This window comes from Protopterus annectens, chromosome 3.part0 (assembly GCF_019279795.1).
Source record: "Protopterus annectens isolate FY-2018-M chromosome 3.part0, PAN1.0, whole genome shotgun sequence".
Taxonomy (NCBI): domain Eukaryota; kingdom Metazoa; phylum Chordata; order Ceratodontiformes; family Protopteridae; genus Protopterus; species Protopterus annectens.
This window is the reverse complement of record NC_056731.1, coordinates 863,827,818-863,849,772: the sequence shown is the minus strand read 5'-3', so window position 1 is coordinate 863,849,772 and position 21,955 is coordinate 863,827,818.

Here is a 21,955-nt window from a genome sequence, read left to right as displayed (position 1 = left end):
GGGTAAATGATGTTAGCCTGCACAGCAGAACTCAAGTGCATGTGCAGCATCGGGCCACCAACCTCAAATGCCATGTCCATCAATGGGCTGCTGCTGTAGCGAGGAACCAGTAAGCCACAGGTGGGGCCCAGCCATCCAGCCCCCACTGACACCCACCAAGGAGCTCCTCACCACATTTGGGCCACATGCCAAATACACAAGCCATGACACTGAGGGAAGCATTGTGGAGGTGGGCTGCACACACACACTGGATGAGGAGCGTGCAGGTAAGGGCCCAGTGGGGATTAGTATACTAATGTATCAGACATACATGTATCTGTGTTGTATCTACAGGCATGTGTCAGGTCCGATTGCAGTAGTGGATGGAGTTTTCTAATGCACAGAGGTACACATCTATGGTGAGGACAGAACATTGTGTATTATTGCGGTTAGTACTGTAGATGTGCAGGCATGCTGCATCCATCCTATACCAAGGCCACATGTGTATCTGCTGACAATAACTCCCTCTCACAACTACCTAGGACCCTCTGGTCTGCATATGGGACAGCAGCCTGAAGCTGGTGGGTATTACATTGTTCTGTTGTTGCCCAGCAATACCCCAGGCATGTGATGTGCATGCAATTTACCATGCACACAACCATTAGTAATGGCCATATTGCTTTTGTTGTGCATGTTCACTTGTGCTGGGGTTAACTGTATTTCATCACAGTGGTCACTATTGGGGCCTACCTGACATGAATTCAACATTCCTGTAGCATACCTCACACCTTGTCAGTGTCAAGATGTCTGGACAAAGGCCAGCAAATTATGCTGGACAAATGTCCTAAGGTAAGGTCATGAGTGACACATTACTGGTATACAGTGGATATAAATTGTGTACACACCCCTCTTAAGATGCAAGGTGTTCCTGTTACATACTGATTAGGACCACAGTATGAGAGTCCAACCTCTTCCAGCCTTTAATGTGATCCATAACAGGTACAGTTCACTTATAAAACCAAGCATCTGTACTCGTGTATTGCACCTACAAGGCAGACCATCTGTGAGGGTGGCAGACGTCCTATCAGCATGATGTTTCAGTCAGGTATGATACCTCATGCTGCCATATGTGCCAGTACACTCACTGCGGCCTATCTGGCAAATAATATCACATACATGGGCATTGTTAAGGCACACAGTGTACTTCCAACCATGTATAGGTTTCAAACATATGGATATTCCAGATGCATCTGTACAGAGGACTGTGCAATGGTTTAACCTGCTGCATGTGAGGCAGATGCTGTCACCACACTATATAAAGTATTGGCAGCGGCAGGTGGTCACCAGCCGTGTATGGTATACACATCAAAATGGTATAAGCCACACATGATATGATCCTCACACACACAAACAGTTGCCAGCATTAGGATTAGAACTCCTGCCTATCTAGGAATTCCTATTATAGTGCAACGCAGTTATCAGAGGTGCCACAGAGCTTATACATTTCCACTTCTTCCAAGGGTACTTCTAAGGTGGATGACATCAACAAGTCTACTAAATTGTAGTGAAGGGAAGTGTAAAGGGTAGTACATTGGTCAAAATTGGAAGGTATTCCTACTATAGTGCTATGCAGTTATGAGACTCGCCACAGAGCTTATACATTTCCAACTCAACCAAAGGTACTTCTGAGGTGGATGACCTCAACAGGTCTACTAAATTGGAGTGAAGAGAAGTGTAAAAGGTAGTACACAGGTCAAGAATGGTATGTTCCAGATAGTACATGATTCACGCATACACACACCTGCCAGTATTGGGATTAGAACTCCTGCCTATCTAGGTATGTCTACTATAGTGTTATGCAGTTACCGCATGAGCTACAGAGCTTATTGCACTTTCACATGGCCAACGCTGCTGATAACTAGATAGCTATGGTAAAGTATTACAGGTGGCAGACAGTCTGCTTTCTGTTCCACCCGTACATCATTTTAGTTCTTTCTGTCTTGCACTTCAACTAGCATAATGGCTTGGCACTTCACCAGGTTATTATATCATGAAGTGTGGCACACCTGTGAGCCATCAGCAGTACTCTTTCATCACAGATGTCACCCCAGTACTTACTAGTTATGTCCACCCCTCCTGGCATGTTTGAAGGGAAGTTATCTCTGCTTTCACCCATTGACCTGGTGCACATGTCCATTCTGGGGCACTGTTGCAACTGCCGCATGTACACAGACAACCCTCCCCTCTAATATCCAAACACTCAGACCTGTGAGGGTTACCCATATATCACCAAATGTGGACATATGCACTCTCCAGGAAAGAATGGACTAGCAGGTCAAGAGGATAAGATCAACACCTGCACCACACCATGTGGAACATGTAGCTCACCATGACACCCACTTTGACAGCCATGACATACAGTGAAAAGCTGCATACCCACCTTTCCAGTGGCACTCAATGGACATCTACCCAAACAGCACAGACCAGCAAGGCAGACACCCACTCAGAGATCGCAACATGACACATGCCAAGGGACACATATTTAACCTACACAGTGTGCCCCCAACCTAGGCCTCTAAGGCTAACCACCTTGCACATTACAGTGATCATGAGTAACTCAATACTGAGGCACACACATCCCACTCACTAGGTTGAATATGGAGCAGGTAACAGCCAAATATCAATCACATGCCAGCATCTAACACATGACACAGCCGGTCATGTCACTCCATAACAACTAAGAGTATCACTCCATATCCATGTGGGTGTGAATGAATTGGGACACACTTCCCTGGACTACATGACAGGAGACATGGTTGAACTCTCTGATTATGTGGTTCAGGCAGGTGTAACAGTAGCCCTGGGTAGTGTACTGCTGTGACCCAGAATGATGCTGCGGTACTATCAACAGATGGTTGACTGCAACATTGGCTTATGTGTTATGTGTCATTGTCAGAGGATCCAGGACCTCTCTGCTTGGGATGGCATGATTGCCAGAACCCATTGACTTGCCACCAATGTCCTACATCTGTCACCACTGGGTTGCCAGGTACTGGCTACGTGTCTTGCCTCACCTATGGTGCCTTATTAGGCAGGTTTCATAATGTTATTACCACCATAACAGCTACACATGTATGCAATCTGAATGTCATGCTGCTCAACAGTGGACATCTAACTGTCAGGATGCAGTCACTCATAGCAGTTGTTGGAGTGAAGGACACATATCTGCTGTAATGGATAAGTGATTCACAGCAGCTGACAGCAGACCTGCAGTATCAGGCTATGATGCATTCCACAGCTGTTAGCCCCCAAACATGGACCACATAACACCTCTACAGGTGGTGTTGTCTCCATATTCATTATGGATAGGAACACCTCCAGACTAGCATCCCATCATAATGCATTGGAGATACTTCCAGTATAACTGCCTTGGGGTAATAGTACTATCCAGACCATAGCCTGCTATGGGTCCACATCTATGTCCCTAGACTGTCAATGTGCATTCCTCAGCACCCTGCCATCTCTGATAGTCCAATGTAACACTGACATAGTATGAGTCTTCTACTACCCCGCCATCACCTGGCGAATGTAGCCAATCACCAGTACAGTGCCCCAGCACTTCTGGGATTCATCATTTGCATTGCCCTAGACCAGCTCATACTGACCCCTGGTAGAGGATGCTACAACCTTGACCTGTGTTGACCACTTAAATATGGGACCGTTGCTCATCCCCAGATGTCAGTCTCTGCATGGTGAGATTCAGACAGGCTGTAATCAACATGGAACTCAACATGTCAGCCACACCCCCCACAAAGATAACCACCTGGCAAAAACTCTCCAAAGCTGACTTTGCAGCCATAAAAATAGGGGTAGATGTCTTTACTGCACCCATGGCAATCGGATGTAGCTGCATGATTGTGGAATCATACACATAGGCATTGTACAAACAGGTACATGAATGCATGGTACTAGCCAGAGCCAACAGAACCCAGACACTGTCCTCCATACACAGGGAGACAATTTGATGGTCCCCTGCCATTACTGAAGTGTACATCAGAAGGAGACACTGTTGCAGGGAAAGGTGGTGTCCCATGACTGTTTAACTCCCTTATTAACCTCAAACACAACTTTGGATCCCTCATGGAGTCCCCGACAGGCATCTATGGCAGCAGAGATGCAGCAGACACTGATGACGATCACAACAGCCTTGATAGTTACATTAACAACCTCCACAGCATTAAACACAAGTGCTGCGATTTACTGCACAAAGCTAATGCCTATCCCGAAACAACAGATATTGGCCACAGTCTTGGCAACACATTCAGTGCCAGCTTTACCCCTCTCTCCCCCCGTAAGTGAAGTGCTGAGTGAATGTGTTCTCACATACTGTATCCCATTTCCATTCTAGGCATCTGTTTGTCACCAGGATGTGGCCCTGCAGCAAGGCCATAGGGTATGGCAGTGTTGTGACACATCCACCATGTCATAGGCAGGGTAGAATATATGCATGGTAATTCCCGGTCTGTAACACAGTGATTGCATATGCCTCACAGATTATAAGACTGAGGATTGTGCATAGGTACATGTTGATGTACAACATCTGTTGTAGAATGGAAAATGGTACATATTCTGGTTTGGACACACCTCTAATTGCTAATAACCACAGCCACATGATAATAACCACAGCCACAGGGGACGTTCATACACCAAACAGACTGGGATTACTATTTACACACACACACACACACACACACACACACACACACACACACACACACACACACACACTTGCCAGTACTGTGATCCATAGGTTCATTGCTTCATAGGTGTGTAGTAGGTGAATGGACCTGAAGGCTCTACAAGGCTAGCCCAAATGAATACCTTGGTATCAGGCCACATGACAATAGCCCCCAGTGTGGCTCAGGTGTATAGTCACTGGAGTTATCCCCAGGGGTGGGTAATGTATTCCCATCCACTCATCCATGCTGTGCACTGCTTCCCACATGCATGTTCTTCGATATGTGAAAGTGTGCTTGAGGTTTCTGGGGCATGTTGTGCGGACAGATTGGTATCTTCTGATCTAGCATTCCTGACTTAATTTGGTGAGACCTGCCTATGTAACTGAGGTAGTGATTGCACCTACATTGACAGTATGATACGGGTATTCAGTGGAGTTAGTGGCGTCTGTCCATATGGGGCATGTGTATAAGGCATGGTATTCCCTTTGTGGGGTACATTTGCAGACTCTACAGTTGTTGCAGGCGTCCAGTGGGGAACATGGCAAAAGGGGCACTGTACACATTGATTGGGCTACTGAGAGGATTGAACAGGGTGCCATGTCCTTTTACTTGCTGGATAACACACACTCAGTCAGAAGATATAACACATCAATGTACTTTCTGATGTCAGTGGCACAGTTGTGGTCAACAGGAATGTAGTCCACTGCAATCACACCGTGGGTACTATCTTTGAGGCAATATGCAGGGAAACTACCAATATAGTGGTTGTTGACTAGCCAAGTGTGTTTGTGTATGATATGTGGATGGAGAGTGGTCTCTGAGTAATAGAAGGGTTGCCTATATTGTTCACTAATCCATACTGTCACATTTAGGGCTGTGGATTGTCTATACCAACCGCTACATTGTTTGACAACTGTTGGCCTTGTAATGTGGACATTGTGACATATACTAGGTCCTCAATGTAATAGTTTAGCAAAACCCACCCCAAATGGATCCTGTTATTACATAATCACACCGACCCCATTACAGGATACTGATGACAGACACACACACTTGCCAGTACTGAGTTTCAAACCCCTACCTAGCTATGCATTGCTACTACAGTATACTGCATTTATTGCATGCGCCACTGAGCTTATAGGATGGACATTGTCCCAAGGTACCTTGTAAATACTGGCATTGGGTGATGTAGTGGATGAGAGATTCCAAAAAATATTTTACCCTACATACACATTTACATTTGCCAGGGGTGAGGTTTGCACGTCTATCTAACTATCTTTTCGGACCATTATGTTATGCATTTACCACATGCATCACTGACCTTACATGGTTTAGGGTTAGCAACAGGTACTTCTAAGGTGGATGATATCTGCAGGACTGTTAAAGTCAGGCACTGATATGTGTACTGGGTGTGAATGGAGCCAAATTCTTTGAGGTATGGACATACTTATGTACACACACAAACACTTGCCAGGGATGAGATTCAAGCCCATACCTATGTAGTTATTGCTACTACATTGTTCCACATTTATCGCACACGGCATGGAGCTTACATGTTGGAGTGCTGTGCAAAGGTGTCTTTGAAGGTGAGTGACATCAGCAGCAGTGCTAAAGGAGGAGTAAGGGGAGTGTTATAAGTGTGAATGACCACAAGATCAGGTCTCTACAAGGATACACACACTCTCACATTTACACAGTTGCCAGAATCAGGATTGGAACACCTACCTAACTAGTTTGCTAAACTATACTATTACGCAGTTATCGCAAGCGCCATGGAGCTTATATGTTGAAGAGTTGTCCAAAGGTATCTTTGAAGGTGAGTCACATCAGCAACAGTGCTAAAGGAGGGGAAAGGGAAGAGTTGCAAGTGTGAATGTCCACAAAATCAGGTCTCTACAAGGATACACACACTCTCTCACTCAAACACTCAGATTTACACAGTTGCCAGGATTAGGATTGGAACTCCTACCTAACTAGTTTGCTGCCCTGTAGTATTACATAGTTATCACAAGTGCCACAGAGCTTATATGTAAGAGAGCTGTCCAAAGGTATCTTTGAAGGTGACTCACATCAGCAGTAGTGCTGAAGGAGGGGTAAGGGAAGTGTTGTATGTGTGAATGACCACAAAATCAGGTCTCTACAAGGATACACACACTCTCTCACACAAACACTCCTGCCAGGATCAGGATTGGAACTTCTACCTAACTAGCTTGCTACACTATAGTATTATGCAGTTATCACAAGCACCATGGGGCTTATATGCTGGGGAGCTGTCCAAAGGTATCTTTAAAAGTGAGTGACATCAGCAGCAGTGCTGAAGGAGGGGTACAGAAGATTTAGTGAGTGTGAATGGCCTCAACCACATTCATCTAGAAACACACACACACACTCACACACAACTTTACATTTGACAGGACCGAGATTACAACTGCTACATGGATACCTATTTGTATTGTAGTGTTACATAGTTATCACAAGCACCACTGACACTATAGGGCTGAGGGCTAACCAAAGGTATTTCTACAGTGAATGAAATCAGCACATCATGTGATATAGGCCAATTGGATGTGTACTGGGTGGGAAAGGCCTCACAATGGGATTCTCTCTGTCGCTGTCTGTCTTTCTCTTCCCCACATCTATGTGTGTGTATGTTTGATATATTAGATAGATGTGTGTGTATTCCTATCCAATGTGTGTGTGTGTGTGTGTGTGTGTGTGTGTGTGTGTGTGTGTGTGTGTGTGTGTGTGTGTGTGTGTGTGTGAAGTATCAGTGGTGTACAATTTGGTGTGTGTGCACAGACAGCTGCGAATAACTGATATCTGTAGTCCACTGTGTTGTGAGACATGGGCTTCATTTTTCTAAGTGTAGGAGCATGCCCAGTATGACTTTCTAGATTGAGTGTGTGCATCCATTCCAGGGAGTGTTGGACTCCAGTTCAATGTTTTGTGTGCTATAGCTTCACCTAGCAAACTGTTTCTGCAGGAAATCTATAGATAGGTTGCCAATATGAACTTAACATACAGGGGATACTGTAACTATTGCTGTCTGTGCTGCTTGCATGACATGCTTGGTTGTAGCATAGATATTCTGACATAAGTACTGTTTTACACTGCAATATGTCATGTCATCAACTACTGACAGTTATCATTCTTTGCTCACAATTATTTACCGGGAAATACAAGATGAATGAAGCTACAGACAATAGACTGCTGGTTCTGTGTAAATGATGCGGCACCTTGTTAGTATGGTGGCTGGGGTTCCACTCCTTGTGCTTTTCTTAACTTCAAGGAATGGCCATATCCTGCTGGGGCCATACCTCTCAGCTGTACAGATACACCCAGGTTATCCAGAGGCAGGATTCATATATCTGGTCAGTTTACCTTCACATTGTGGTTTACAAGTGGTTTTGTGGCTATTCATTCATGGGTTTGCAGTCAGGAGTAGTATGAGTGGACATTAGAGTTTCAGACTTCACACACTCCATGACATCCATGCTTCTACACACCCCCTGTTATTCTCTCCTCCATCTAACATTATGTAAGCAATATCTCAGAGGTATCCCCATAGTTGGGCCTTTATCCCAGTAGTATTTATGACCTGATCCACAGTCCTTGCAATAAGACATGCTACTTGCATTTGTCAACATGGCCTTGCATTTGTTTTCTGTTTACTGTTAGGCTGTTAGTTGGGACTCCCTGACATTTCATACATTGGCACTATGGGTGAGGCATGGGCCTTTGCCAGAGGACTGTAGGCCATTTGAGAGTCTGCAGGCCATCTGTTACTTCATTTCTACATGGGATTGTGTGGGGGGGGTGTACACCTGCAGACTTTAACATTTGAAATGACTGTACTGGTATTTTGGTTACTCTGTTTGTTTCCATTTCATATTGTATTGTGACCTATCATGCAGACAGGAGGCATATCAGTAGAGTACACATGTTAGATATTAATAGCATATATTTCGGTTTCAGACTTCTTACCCTTCAGAACTGGAATGCAACTGCCAGACCTGTTGTAGTATGTCTGTGTAGGTCTGGTGGGGGGCTGTTCACCATTGCCATCATTTGGGGGCCTTAGCCCAGTCTTTCTTCATGGTCATCTACATCTGTCCTGCTGGATGAGTCTGGTGGTGGCTATGTGACCCTCACTAACATCCATGTGTGTGACCAATTGACACCCACAGTTATTTGGGCCATCACATGTACTGCTGTGGGGGCTGTCACCTTGTGTAGTGCCAGCTAGTATGTTGATACCAGTATTTGTTATGAATTTCCTGCTGTCCCATATAGGTGTCTGCTCCTATCCCATTCAGCCCCTCAATTCTCTTCCATGCTTGCATCCATATCATATATGCAAGTATGAGAGCATACTACTCCATTCAATAATTAACAGGAAGAATGACTTACCGTGTTGCTGGGCCAGTACTGAGGACAGTGCTGGAGGGCTGACTATGTTAGATGCACATAGTACACTCCCTGTACATGGTAAAGCTCAGATAGTGTCATGTTTGGCATCCCTTTTACTGTATGTGCGAGTCGGAGAGAGAGGTATCAGTCCCTGGGTCCCTACAGTGTCAGTGTGTGTGCTATGTGTTGCCTTTTTGTCAAGGCCTGGGCAAACTGTGCACGCCTCCTTCTGCCTACTGGGGCAGGCTCAGGATGTTCCTCCTCCGGGTCCCTCTGTGCCTGTGCCTGTGCTGGCCTTGGCAATGATGGGGGTCTGTGTGGCCCTGCCCAATGCTGTTCCTACTGCAGCTGTTTCCGCAGGATCATATTGTGTAGCATGGCACATATTATGAACATTTGTGTACATGTAGCTGGAGAGTACTGCAAGGTTCCACTGGATATGTCAAGGCAGCAGAACCATGACTTGTGCATCCTAAACACACGCTCTACAATGATCCTGGTTTGTGTGTGTGCCTAATTATGGTGTTCTTGTTTAGGTGTGTGTATTTCTGATGGGTGTCATCAGCCACAGCTCCAGTGCATAGCCAGTATCCTCCACTAGATAGCTATATGGGATGTCCCCCCCGGCAAATGCCTGATACAGCTGTGAGCAATCCCAGATGTGAGAGTCGTGATAGCTTCCAGGGCTGCCAGCACACACATTCATGATAATTCCCTGGGCATTGCACATGACCTGGCAGTTGATGGAGGGGAAGCCCTTGTGGTTTATGTAGACCCTGCCCTCACCGGGTGGTGCTTTGATGTAGATGTGCATGCAGTCTATAACACCAACTACCTCAGGGCATTCTGCTATACAGTGGAAGAGATGCATACGTGTGGTCAGCGCCTCACAGGCGGTGGGGAAATTGATGTCCTCACTGGCATGTTGTATCATGGCATCCAGGAACTGGTGGAGTACCCTGGATGCTGATGCCTGTGAGACCCCCATGATATTCCCAGTTGGTCCTAGGAAGGTATCTGTGGCTAGTATTCTTAAGCCTAGACATACCTTGGTATCCAGTGGGGTGGGTTCCCCTCTAGTCTGTGTGTAAAGTGTGGCTGGCACAGCTCAACGATTTGCTGTAGAATGTCCCTGTCCACCCTATAGTGCTCTACTATCTCCAGCTCATGTAGGCCCTGGTAGGTTACCCTGGGACTGTACACTCTTCTCCTCCTCTTTACTGTGGGTTGGTTTCCAGCATTCTCCTCCTCACCATCCTCAGTCTCTAGCACATATTGATGGAGTAAAGCAGCAGCAGCCTCTAACATATTTATTTTTGCCAGTTAAAAATCCCCCATCTCTGTACCCCGGTGGTGTAGAGTTTGTGGGAAAAACCAGTCTGTATGGTGTTTGCATAGTTTATATTAGTGTGCTGGGCTGCTGAATGTGTAATTGGTTGATTATGATACATTCCAACTGCCAGCTATGCTAGTTCTCCTTGATTACCTTCCTACTGCTGTTTCCCCTTCCCACTTCCTCCCTATTTAAGCCCCGAAGCACGCCATACATACATGGTGCTCAAATGTAAACAGTTCTGCTATTTCCTGTGTTTTTTTTTTTTAGGCCCACTGCATGCAGCGCACACCAGTTTAGCTAATGTAAGCACTTTTAAGCAGAAATGGCCCTCCCTGGACGCGAACACGCTCTGCATTTCATGGAATAAGACAATACAGCCTCACACACACACCCTTCATTAGCTGTGCTTAGCTAAGGGCAAACACAGGCTACAGAGCTCCAATGAGCTTACAGCAAGCATGGCACACCTCCTTATGAAGTCATTCAGCTCTTATACTTGCACTGTTGTATTGATGCACCTACACGGTTAGGTACAAGCTGACACTTAGAGGAAATCTGTGATTCAGTATAACTCCCCTCATTTGCATACCCCAGTGTGTTACTGCACTTAGACAGACCCTTTCCCTTTGACAATCAGTGCTCCCTCATATTGTTTACATTCTATATACCATTGACTATAATGGCAAGATGCAGAATTATCTTAAAATTGACTTTTCTCAATTTTTTTTTTCGGCACAACCCCATTTGCGCGCTGCTGCCCTAAGCTTAAACGGCCACGATCATCCAAAAAAAAAGTTTAATTTCATAAAGAAATTAACTATTATTAATGCCAATGGCCTTATATTTGGCCTTTGGCATGTGTGTTTGACTGTGATACATGCTTTCCATGAGCTGTCCTGCCTCCATTTGCTCAGATGTAGAAATGTATTCAGTTGCTTGCATGTTTTTTTACCAGCAAATGAGGGGATTTGCATCCCGCTCAGCTTTCCATGCAGGAACAGTGTAGGGCCACTTGTGCATGTGAAAATGGCGCTTTACTGGATCGCTCAGTGGCCATTTTCCATGCAGGAGCTCCTACACTGTTCCAGCATGGAAAACGGCCATTCGTGAATCCCCGGGTATATTATTTATTATCACGAAAAAAACAACTGTCAATATAACTGTCTAACAAATAAGTGATTCTGCCAATCTCCCCCTTTATCAAACTGATGTGCTTTTTCTAGTACAAAAAATAGATTTGTTGAAAGTATCACATAATAACCTATGCTTTACTAAAGCATATAAAAATGGCTTTTTTCTTAATAACACCTCTATATTGGTACATTATTTCCCTCAACATTTTCTCTGTCTTGCCTATATAAAATATTGCACAAGATGAACAAGTAGTAATGTATATAACCCCTGTGGAATTACAATTAAAATGACCCCTAAAGTGAAAAATTTCACCACCTTAACCTACCATAACATATTTGCTAATAATAATAATATATTTGCATTGTTTACAGTGACCACAGCAGTGCTTCCTGTTGGGTCTCAAGCTAATGTTATTATTCCCCATAATACTGTTCTATAACCTCCATTTCATGTTTTTACCATTATCTCAGTATATGAGAAAGGGATGTGGTGGTAATACTAAGGGTGTACAAAATTAGCCAGTCAATGTTGGAATGCACAGGAAAGGCAACTGCATTTACGTTAGGAAAGTATTTTCATCCAAAAGACATACAGTATACCAACAACAGCACTTTTCAGAGGGAGCAGCCAAATTAGTTCTGACCTTATGTCATGCAGTACTATGGAGTTTAACCTGAAGCTTTAATACAGGTACCAAGTACAAAGGTAAGAATGATAATACAGAAGCACTAAATGGTCTGAAATACATTATTATAGAAAAGGATATACAAAACGTCAAGTACTTCTGGAAGGAAATTAAGAACTGTTTTTGGGACAAGAGTTGTAGATTAAGGACACGTATAAGAAAACACTTTTTTATTATCAGCATGATTATCACATGGAACAATTTTTTAGAAAATGTGACAGGGCAGAGAGGTTGTCAGATTTTAAGTGATGTTTGCAATGAATATAGATGCACATCGGGAAAGGAGAAACAGGTCTGTTATCTACACTTTTTATTGCTTGTTTAATGACTTCAAATATTAATTTTTTCTAAATGCTCTGATAGGAATACATCCCATTCCTAAGTCAGGACATATTGAAAGTTCACAAGATTAGTTTTGCTTCATTATTTCATGTTTGCCAAGAGTACTCTTCTCAGCACCTGCAACATACCCAGAACTGTCTCCTTCTGTAGCTCATGAGGTTCCCTGTATTACTGGCATGTTTAAGCATTTTTGAAAGTTAATAGTTTATTAGATTAATTGTTCCTTTTACCACTGGAACTATATGAGTGTCCTTATTCTGCATTGCCCTAGGTTCTGCTTGCTTATCTTGATTATTGTATGGCTGTATGCCTTTCAGTACATAAGACTCTGTAGTCACACTGGGTGCAGCTATTTTGGTAATCAATGCTGTGTTTGTCCTTTTCTCTTCAGTTACAACTCTATTTTATTAGCTCTAATTTCTTGACTATTGGTATTGGATGACCTCATGTGATCACTACTTTTTCATTTTCTGTAGTCCATTTGTGGTTCATGTTTCCAGTGCCTCTCTGTTACTCATATATTATAACTTTGCACAGCTTCCAGTGTAATAATCTTGCCATATTATTTTGTCTCTCAGCATGCAGACTCTTTGGCAAAAGCATTTCATAGACTGCAACAAGATATGCAAATGAAAGATAACAGACACAGAAGGAAGATCAGCTAACTGAGCCTTTAACTGACTGCCCACTGTGGCTTAGCTCAGAATGAAAACTAAAATGTTTGTTTCTTTCTGCCTTTGAAGTTCTAGTTCTTTTCCCTTCATGTATTACTCTTGACTGAATCTGTTGGAGGGAAAAAAAGTAGGGAGAGAGACAGGGAGGAAAGAAGGTGTTTCAAAAGGAGTCCAGCCTGCCACTTGCAGCTTTTCACTGAATGGCAAGAACCTGTTCAGTTACTACACAGTGCAAAGCTTGGTCAGCCACAGTTCGCAATTCCTTTTCTTTTTTTCTTATAAATTCAAGCCATAAACATTTTCTTCATACCAACTACATTATTCATAGCTTTAAATTAGTAAGGACTGACTTGCATAACATTTAAAGTACAGTATAGCCATGTTTTAGATTTGAACCTAGGATAGGAGAAGAAGAACACTAACCTGATAAGAAATTAACCCATCTCTGTGTTGTGCGACTATAGTGCCACTGTGTTGCATCTCCCGACATATTCATATCCTAATGTTAGTGTATAGCTTTACTGAGTTAGCCTTTTCAGGCCAGACGTTTGTGAGAAATTCTAAGGAGCACAAACAACAGAGTTCTACTAACTGATATGGATCGGGATGCCTTGATAAAGCTCCTATAATTATTGTAAGGACATTTGTTCTGCAACACTGTTTCTGTTTATGTTTTTGAGGCATCTACCTCAAGACCCTAACATCCAACCCCACTGTCCCACTGAACCCATTGATTGTCTCAGAAACAAATGTAAAGTAAGTGATTTTCGGTTTCTTTTTTTTTTTTCAGGGAATCTCCATCCCCTATGCTTTGGAGATCTGCCCTCCCTCCCAGTTTCTAAATATACTACCACCAAGGAAATACCATCTCAGAGAAAAGGAAATGAATGTTTTTGCCTTTACTCCGGGATGATGTAATCTTGGAGATAGTATATTTAGAGATTGCAGTGTGGGGGCATCAGGGAGTGTGCAGGGGGGATGCAGCCCCCCACAAAAACATATCTTGTAGAATATTATTTCATTATATACTTTACCTGGATGCCAAGTGGTGGTGATTAGTCTGTAGTATGCTTGTGCATTATGCTGTGTACCAGGAGTTCAAGATAGACCCTTTTGGAGTATGCATCTCATACTACTAAGGTACAAGCTGATTGCATCTCTGGTTAAATGCCTTTGTTCGGTATAAGGTGAGCAAATTTAAGCGGATTAATTGTGAAGCTGTAGTCATCATGGTTAGGCTCTTGTGTGACATCCTAGAATCTCAGCACCCACCTGCTGCATCCCCTAGTCTGTCTTCCCCGAGTGAGAGTGGTAACATTTGGTTATTACATTCACTGAGATTAAGAGTAACTATGATGCTGCTTCCACTAAGTAACAGTCACTCTATAGTAAAGTGCCCCATGATTTCACCACTATGCTTTGTACTTGTTGCATCATGATGACAAAAATACTATATAAACAAGCTGTATCGAAGTTAAGTGGTAATTTCTAAAGTATGAACTTGCCTGCTATTTCGTTATTTTGTATGACTTAATTGTTGTTTAATGATGTCATGTATAGTGCTTCGGCATGGCTACTTAAATCCGTAAATAAAAAAATAATTTGGATAATGTAGATTCCAGTTGTTTACCATTTCAGTGGAACTTGTTTAACAGGAATTGCAGTAATTTGTGTCTTGTATGATAAAAGATGAATAACTAAGGAGTCATCTGTATTCTAGCAGGACATGTGATGTTTTGAGAATTTCTTTAGGTTGTTGACTGAAAGTAACCTTTTAATTTTTGGCTGAGAGCCAGTTCCTGCCATGGCCCAGACTGAAGTGCTAAAGAAATCTATCAACAAAGAGAAACATTACTCGTGATTGGTTGCCTGATCTTGTTCCAGGGCAGAACATTTTTTTCTTCAATTGATTCTGTTGACAAAAGAAAGAAACATGCAGACATTTGTTTGTGTTTACACTGTATTCAGCTTATGTTACAGTGCAGGAAAAGTTAATAGTCTGAAATGTTTTATTATATTATTCTTTTGCCTTGTATACCATAAAGTATTAAAAGCTGTTATGCTAATGTTCCGTATACATGTTTCCAGAGTGACTGAGCACAGGACAACTGAACAAAGGGATTACCTTCACCCCCTATCCACTCCCCCAAATAATACAAAGAACACAATAAAGCCAATGCAAGCATTTTTTTAGTATACCAACACATTTGTACTTGCCAACAGATACTGCAACCTTAATTAACTTCATTCAATAAAAAGGGTAACCAATGAGTGTAAACTCAATCACCTGAACAGCTGTAAGCTGAGTAGCATGCTGTACCCCCCCCCCAGCCAGTTCTTCCAACCACCGTCCCCATCGGCACACCTGACTATTAGTACAGCATGGTGTTATGTACTGCTGGCACATCCCTTACATTATATTGACCAACTAGCCCAGGAAAGCAGTGGGGGAAGACCACCTCACAACGACCCCCTTTCTGGCAAGGGAGGGATGGGAACTCAAAGATGCTCTGCTAGAGTGAAAGAAGCTATTCTAGCAGCCCAGTTAAATACAAGAGCTCTGGAGAAGTGACATACCCCCTTTCCCATTCATGCCCTTTTGGACAAAACTCTCCATGGGGAGAAAGTTATTTGCCCCCCCATCTGCTCCCCCAACTAACACAAATACCACAGTAAAGCCAGTTCAAACACTTTATTAGTATATCAATACACTTTAAACTTGCCAACAAATACTGGAATCATAATCAACTTCATTCAATAAACAGGGTAACCAATGACTGTAAACTCAACCACCTGGACAGCTTTAAGCCAGGTAGACTGCCCTACTGCCCCCACAGCCAGCTTGTTCAACCACAGTGCCCACTGACACACCTGACCATTTGTACAGTGTAACGTTGTATACTGCTCGCTCAGTATATAGACCAATTAGCCCAGGAGTACAAGAAAATGAAAGGGATAAAGCCACCCCCATAAATGCCCACCAGGCTGCATTTCTAGCCTGTTACCCCCTTTCCTGGCTATAACCTTCTCTATTGAACCCTCTGACTACATCATCCAAACTGAGTAACTACTGGGTCAGAACTTGGAATGGTGAACGACTAAGCGAAACCAAAAGATAAGATGGTGCCGTGGCGTACTTGATGTTAAGTATCACCCTGCCCATCATTTGTTATTATTATTTTTATTTTAGAATTTGATAACTGATTTGATGAGCTGGTCCAGAAACCCTTTTCGGTCACAACTTGGGTACAAAAGGTACAAAACAAATTAGAGTAATGTAACACAAATAGCAATAATACAAGTAGCTTACAACTGTATAGAGGAATCAACACAGTATTTAAAATAATTATAGTGGATAGTTACAGCATGCACAATATATACAAGCAGGGTAGAGTTTATACATTAAAATGCAGGACAAAGTTTTTTTCTTTTCTTGAGGAATAGTTGAAAGGTGCACTGAGATGATGTGTCCATTTAATCAGTATCACGGCAACAAGTGCACTTGGCATGCTGGAATAGGAATTCCTTAAGTGTTTTCTTGAAATACTCCAGGGTTTTATTGTTTTAATCATTGGGGAGTTCCATTGGGGAGTTTGTAACTAGGACAAATAGATGGTGGGATTTATTGATTTAATGTTGATTATTCTAGAGAGAGATGCTTGACAAACCCTGCCCTTATTGATGCATTTTCCCACCATCAAGAAGCAATCCATTTAAGGTGTGGGACCTCTGGCTTTAGTACAACCAGAAGTTGAGAAAGCTAACATTTTTGGACAAGTCCCTAAAACAGGAGCAGCAATGTACAGAAACATGGCTGGGGTAATGATAGACAAACCCAAATTCATGGCCACAGTTTGGTTGGAGGAGCAGAAGGGAGACTGAGGGCTCATATGTATCTGGCTAGACTGTTACTTTGTGCACACTTGCTGTCACTGTGGGAAAAGACACCCACTATTAAAATGCTGGTCCAGAAGGGACAGTCTTATGCAGAGCTAGGTAACAGGGGTGAGGTAAAGAAGCACTCTATCCCTTCAGTGCAACAGCTCCTTTTGGGGGCAGTGGGGAGGCAGTTACTGTTGTGGCTTTTCCCATAAATAGCTTCACACACTCCCTTCACAAGGTAGGATTGTTATCCAAATGATTGCACTCCTTTCCAGATTATCAGTCAAAGCAAACACATTTTGACAGGTTTTTCCTTAGGTTTTCATATAAAATCAGATGTCACCCATTACAGGAAATTGTGCAAGAGTTTGCAGTCAGTGGTAGGTAAAGAAGACATTGAAAGGAATTTGCTCAGCAAAGACATTGGTGCAGGCAGAATAGTGGACCCAGTTGCTGAGCCCCTTTTCTCAACTTTTATAAATTTCCCATTGGGCGTACTACCCAAGAATAAAGACAGTGGATACAGACTTATTTATAACTTATCCTGCAGGGGGCAGCAATCAATGACAGCATTAAAAAAGAAGAAGGCAAGGTGCAGTATGTGTCTCCCCCAACAATCCAATCACAAGGAGGGGAGGAGAGGATGATTGGAGCAACAAACAAGAACAAGATTCTAACTTTGGATGGTCCAACATTTGCCATGGTAAGGCAAAGCAGCACTTATTTGCCCTTCAATAAAGAACTGATTATCAGATATTTTTCTACTTGTCTGAGATCATTTAACTAGATATAAACAGCAATAAATAGCTAGCACTAACAGAAATGGAGGTAGAACAAATAAAAAAATCCTGATAAAGGGGAGACCTTACAACTGCAAAGGCTTTTACCACTTCTTATTTTGCTTTTCTCGCTCGCCTCCTGTCCCACACAGGTGATTGAGTTGGAATAAGGTCAGACCCTAAGACCAATCTGGGAGCCACTTCATATACATATATATATATATATATATATATATATATATATATATATATATATATATATTTACTTGCAGATTACGTTTCCATTGGCTAACATGTTTAATAATCATTGCCGTTTTTTTCAGCCTTGAAAGTTTTATGTTACATTTTCCATGGCTTCCAATTATATGAACGCATTCTAATTTAAGTTGCACCTTAGTTTTATTATTATGGTTTTATTTTTCTTTCACCTTTACCATGCCATTTTTTATTTTTTAAATACTTATAAATTTCACTGATAATAGATCTTTTGAGGATGATTTCCCGTGGCCATTTTTGCCGTATCCACAGGTATTTCCTGGTCTAGTCCATTAGTGTCTTCTACTGGCTGTCCAGCTGTGCTTTTACCTTTCTTTTGGTTACGTGTGCACTGCTTTTCCTGGTTTTCATACATTTATTGTCACCTTCCATTGGTTAACCAGACTTGGTTCTGCCTTTCCACTGGGTTGTTGTTACACATGAACACTAGTACACTTTTTTGATTGGATAATTACTATTTTATTATCTCCCCAAAGATGTATATAATTTCTACTTTTTACTGTATGTATATTTATTTATTCTGAAGAAGTTCTGTAAAATAAAAGGAATGAAAGTGTTCAATATTTACTGGATCTGTCTGTGTGTCTTCATTTCCAATAACTGATTACATGGTTTGGAAGTGTGAATTTTATAGGTTTTACTTCTTCTTCTGCTTTGTGTTCTTTGGTTTTTAAGCATAAATGTATATGTGTGTGTGTCTGTGTGTGTGTGTGTGTGTGTGTGTGTGTGTGTGTGTGTGTGTGTGCGTATATATATATATATATATATATATATATATATATATATATATATATATATATATGGGTCTATGTTAAATATTCGAACATCCAAAATGTCGAATGTTACATGGTCAAGACCAAATGTTCGACATTTTGATGTTCGAATATGAAATAAAAAAAAAAAAAGAAAAATACACCTTAACAGTGCGAGTAGGGGGGCAAGCCTCATTGCACCCCCCACACCCCCCTACTTAAATATACCAACTCCGAGACCGCACTTCAGTGCAGAAAAGGAAAATTCTCCCATTCTGCACATTACGGCGCCATTGAAAGTCAGTCTTCGAACACTTGAAATTTCGAACGTTTGGTTTCGACCATGTAACGTTCGAAATTTTAAGCATTCGAAAAATTGACATAGACCCTATACACACACACACACACACACACACACACACACATATATATATATATATATATATATATATATATATATATATATATATACTCTTAATAGGAATATAAATTAACTCTGTGATGAAAGCGTGAACTCATGGAAACAATGACAAGCAAGCAAACTGATACTGCAGCCAAAGTACAAGAGTAAACAGAGCTAATCTGAAAAGGTACAGTGGAAGTAAACAGCATTATCAGGCATATGAATCATGAGCAACCCTTGAAGCACGAATCACATTCCAACACAGAAAACCAGTTCTGCAGTGAATTATAATTAACTGCTGTATCTAAACTGAAAAGTAAATATATATTGCAGGCAAAATTATAATATTCTTTTGTTACAAGAATAATACAGACACTAGCAGCAAATGAATAAATGCCAATTCAACAGAAATATCTTGTGATTAATCTTACTGAATGTGGTTCCAAAAAGAAGACTTTAAAATCAGATAACCGGTTCTACAACCAAAGAGCTAATGCAGTGCCTCACTGAAGTTGCTCAAAGTAAGAACTGTGCTATTTTGTTTTTTCGTGCAGTCCCAAATCACTGGCTGCTAAAACATTGTCCAGTGAAAATGAAAGCAAGTATTTTAACTTCATCACATTGCATGTCTTAACAAGAATTAAAGCAGCAGGAGTTTTCTTAGACAGACATTTAGTTCCTCATACCGCTTTCCTTATTTAATACAATGGCAGAGTTTCTCTAAGGGTAGCCTACAGCTGGACAAAGATTAATTACTCTGGCTTCATTTGTCCAAAATTCAACCCATCGAGGATCAGAGCTTCTTCATAGAAAATCACTGTTTGCATTTTATGCCAGCTGTGATGCCTTTTCTGGGGATTATTTCCCCCTTCTTTGGGTTGGCATGACAGTGGAATCAGTATATATAAGTTCAGGGGTATAGGGAGTGCAGGAGAGCTTTCTCCCTGCAAACCACTTGAAAAAGTGCTTTTTTAATTTTTTTTTTTTTTTGGGGGGGGGGTGCAGTTTGGAGTGTCTGATCCTTGGTGGGATGAACTTTGTCCACTCTTAGTGGAAGCGATTCCCCTGTTGTGTTTATATGAATTACAATTTGAAATCCTAGAATGTCTCCATGTCAGCTTTGCATCTTCTGTCCACAGCACCTCTGTTTTGTTCTTTATTTCTGCTTTGCTTCTTGCTGTAACCTGTCAGTCACTTTCTACTCTTGGAATTCATGTCTGACTACTTGCAACTGAACTGTCATACTTTTTACTTGAAAATAAGCAATTTCTGACTATGGGGTGATGACTAATAACTCAAATAAATAAGCAACATGCAGGGAAGGCGTGGGTTGTATTCATTATTCCACAGTTCATACTTATGCAAGGGTAATCTTTGAAAAGTGCCACTGTGCCTGTATGTAAATAAGCTAAGTGCAATTAAATGGCACTGACTATGAAAAAGTGAAGGGTTACATAGACATACCTTCAGTAGGTTTGCCTGCATGAATGCACATAAAATTAATTCTAACTGGTGTGCTTTAGTATGAGCAAAGCTGCACGAATTTAAAGTGACAATTGCTTTTGCTATTTTCATTGTTTTTAAGTGCGTGAGCATGCACAAGCTAGTATATATCACTAGTGATTATTTGAGAAATGCAGCAGTAAGCACAGCTGTCTGAAAGTGTATTAAAATGTTATAAGGTGTTATTTATTAAATGTAGTGGTGTCCTTATGTGGACACCCAAATTAGGTCTTTATAAGGGTGGAAATGGGAAAATAGGAAGGCTAGAAATGTGGGAGAGAGAAGACAAGGGACAGAAGATATTGAGGGTTGTGCTGGAGGAGCTGAAATAGGAGGGGCACTATGTTTTTTGCAGGGGTCAGACCTCCACATTTTTCATTTTTTATATATAACAGGGAAGTTGGAGAAGGAAGATGGGAAGAGAGTGTAGGACAGATGCTTAGTAAGAGCTAAGGAGTAGGTGAAACATAAAAAGACAAACAAGACAGACAGGAACACTACAAAGGAGAGGGACACAAGACGTACTGATGGCAGACAGACAGAAAAGGTAGAGGTTGAGGAGGTGTCAGCACAGTTCTTACCCCAGCCCAGAGGACTGCAATTACCCCCCTCCCCCACCTGATAGACCTGCAGAGGATGACCTTGGTGATTTGTGGCAGAAGTTTTAGGTGGCTCAATATAGCCTATCAGGGAAACAAGTCTTGAACCCACTGGAGGAGGTCTTGCATAGGTTGAAGGTGCGTCTCCACTACCCACATAACTGCTGCTCCTACCAGGTCATGAAGCTCATGATGTCTGCTTTTCAGGATGGCACAAAACAAGGACCCACAAGGCTGGCACCACCACCAGGACCCTATGAAGATGTCACCAAGGAGGGCAGAGGGAAATGGTGAGAGTGTCTTGCCCTGGTATACATGCAATGGGGCTGTCCCTGGGTACTCTTGACCTGTGGAAAAACAAGAAACGTAATGGGGAGAGAAAAAAATGAAAAATAAAAAATAAAGAGAGAGAGAGAGAAAATGGAAACAAGAATGACTTGTACAGTGCTGGTAAAATACGTT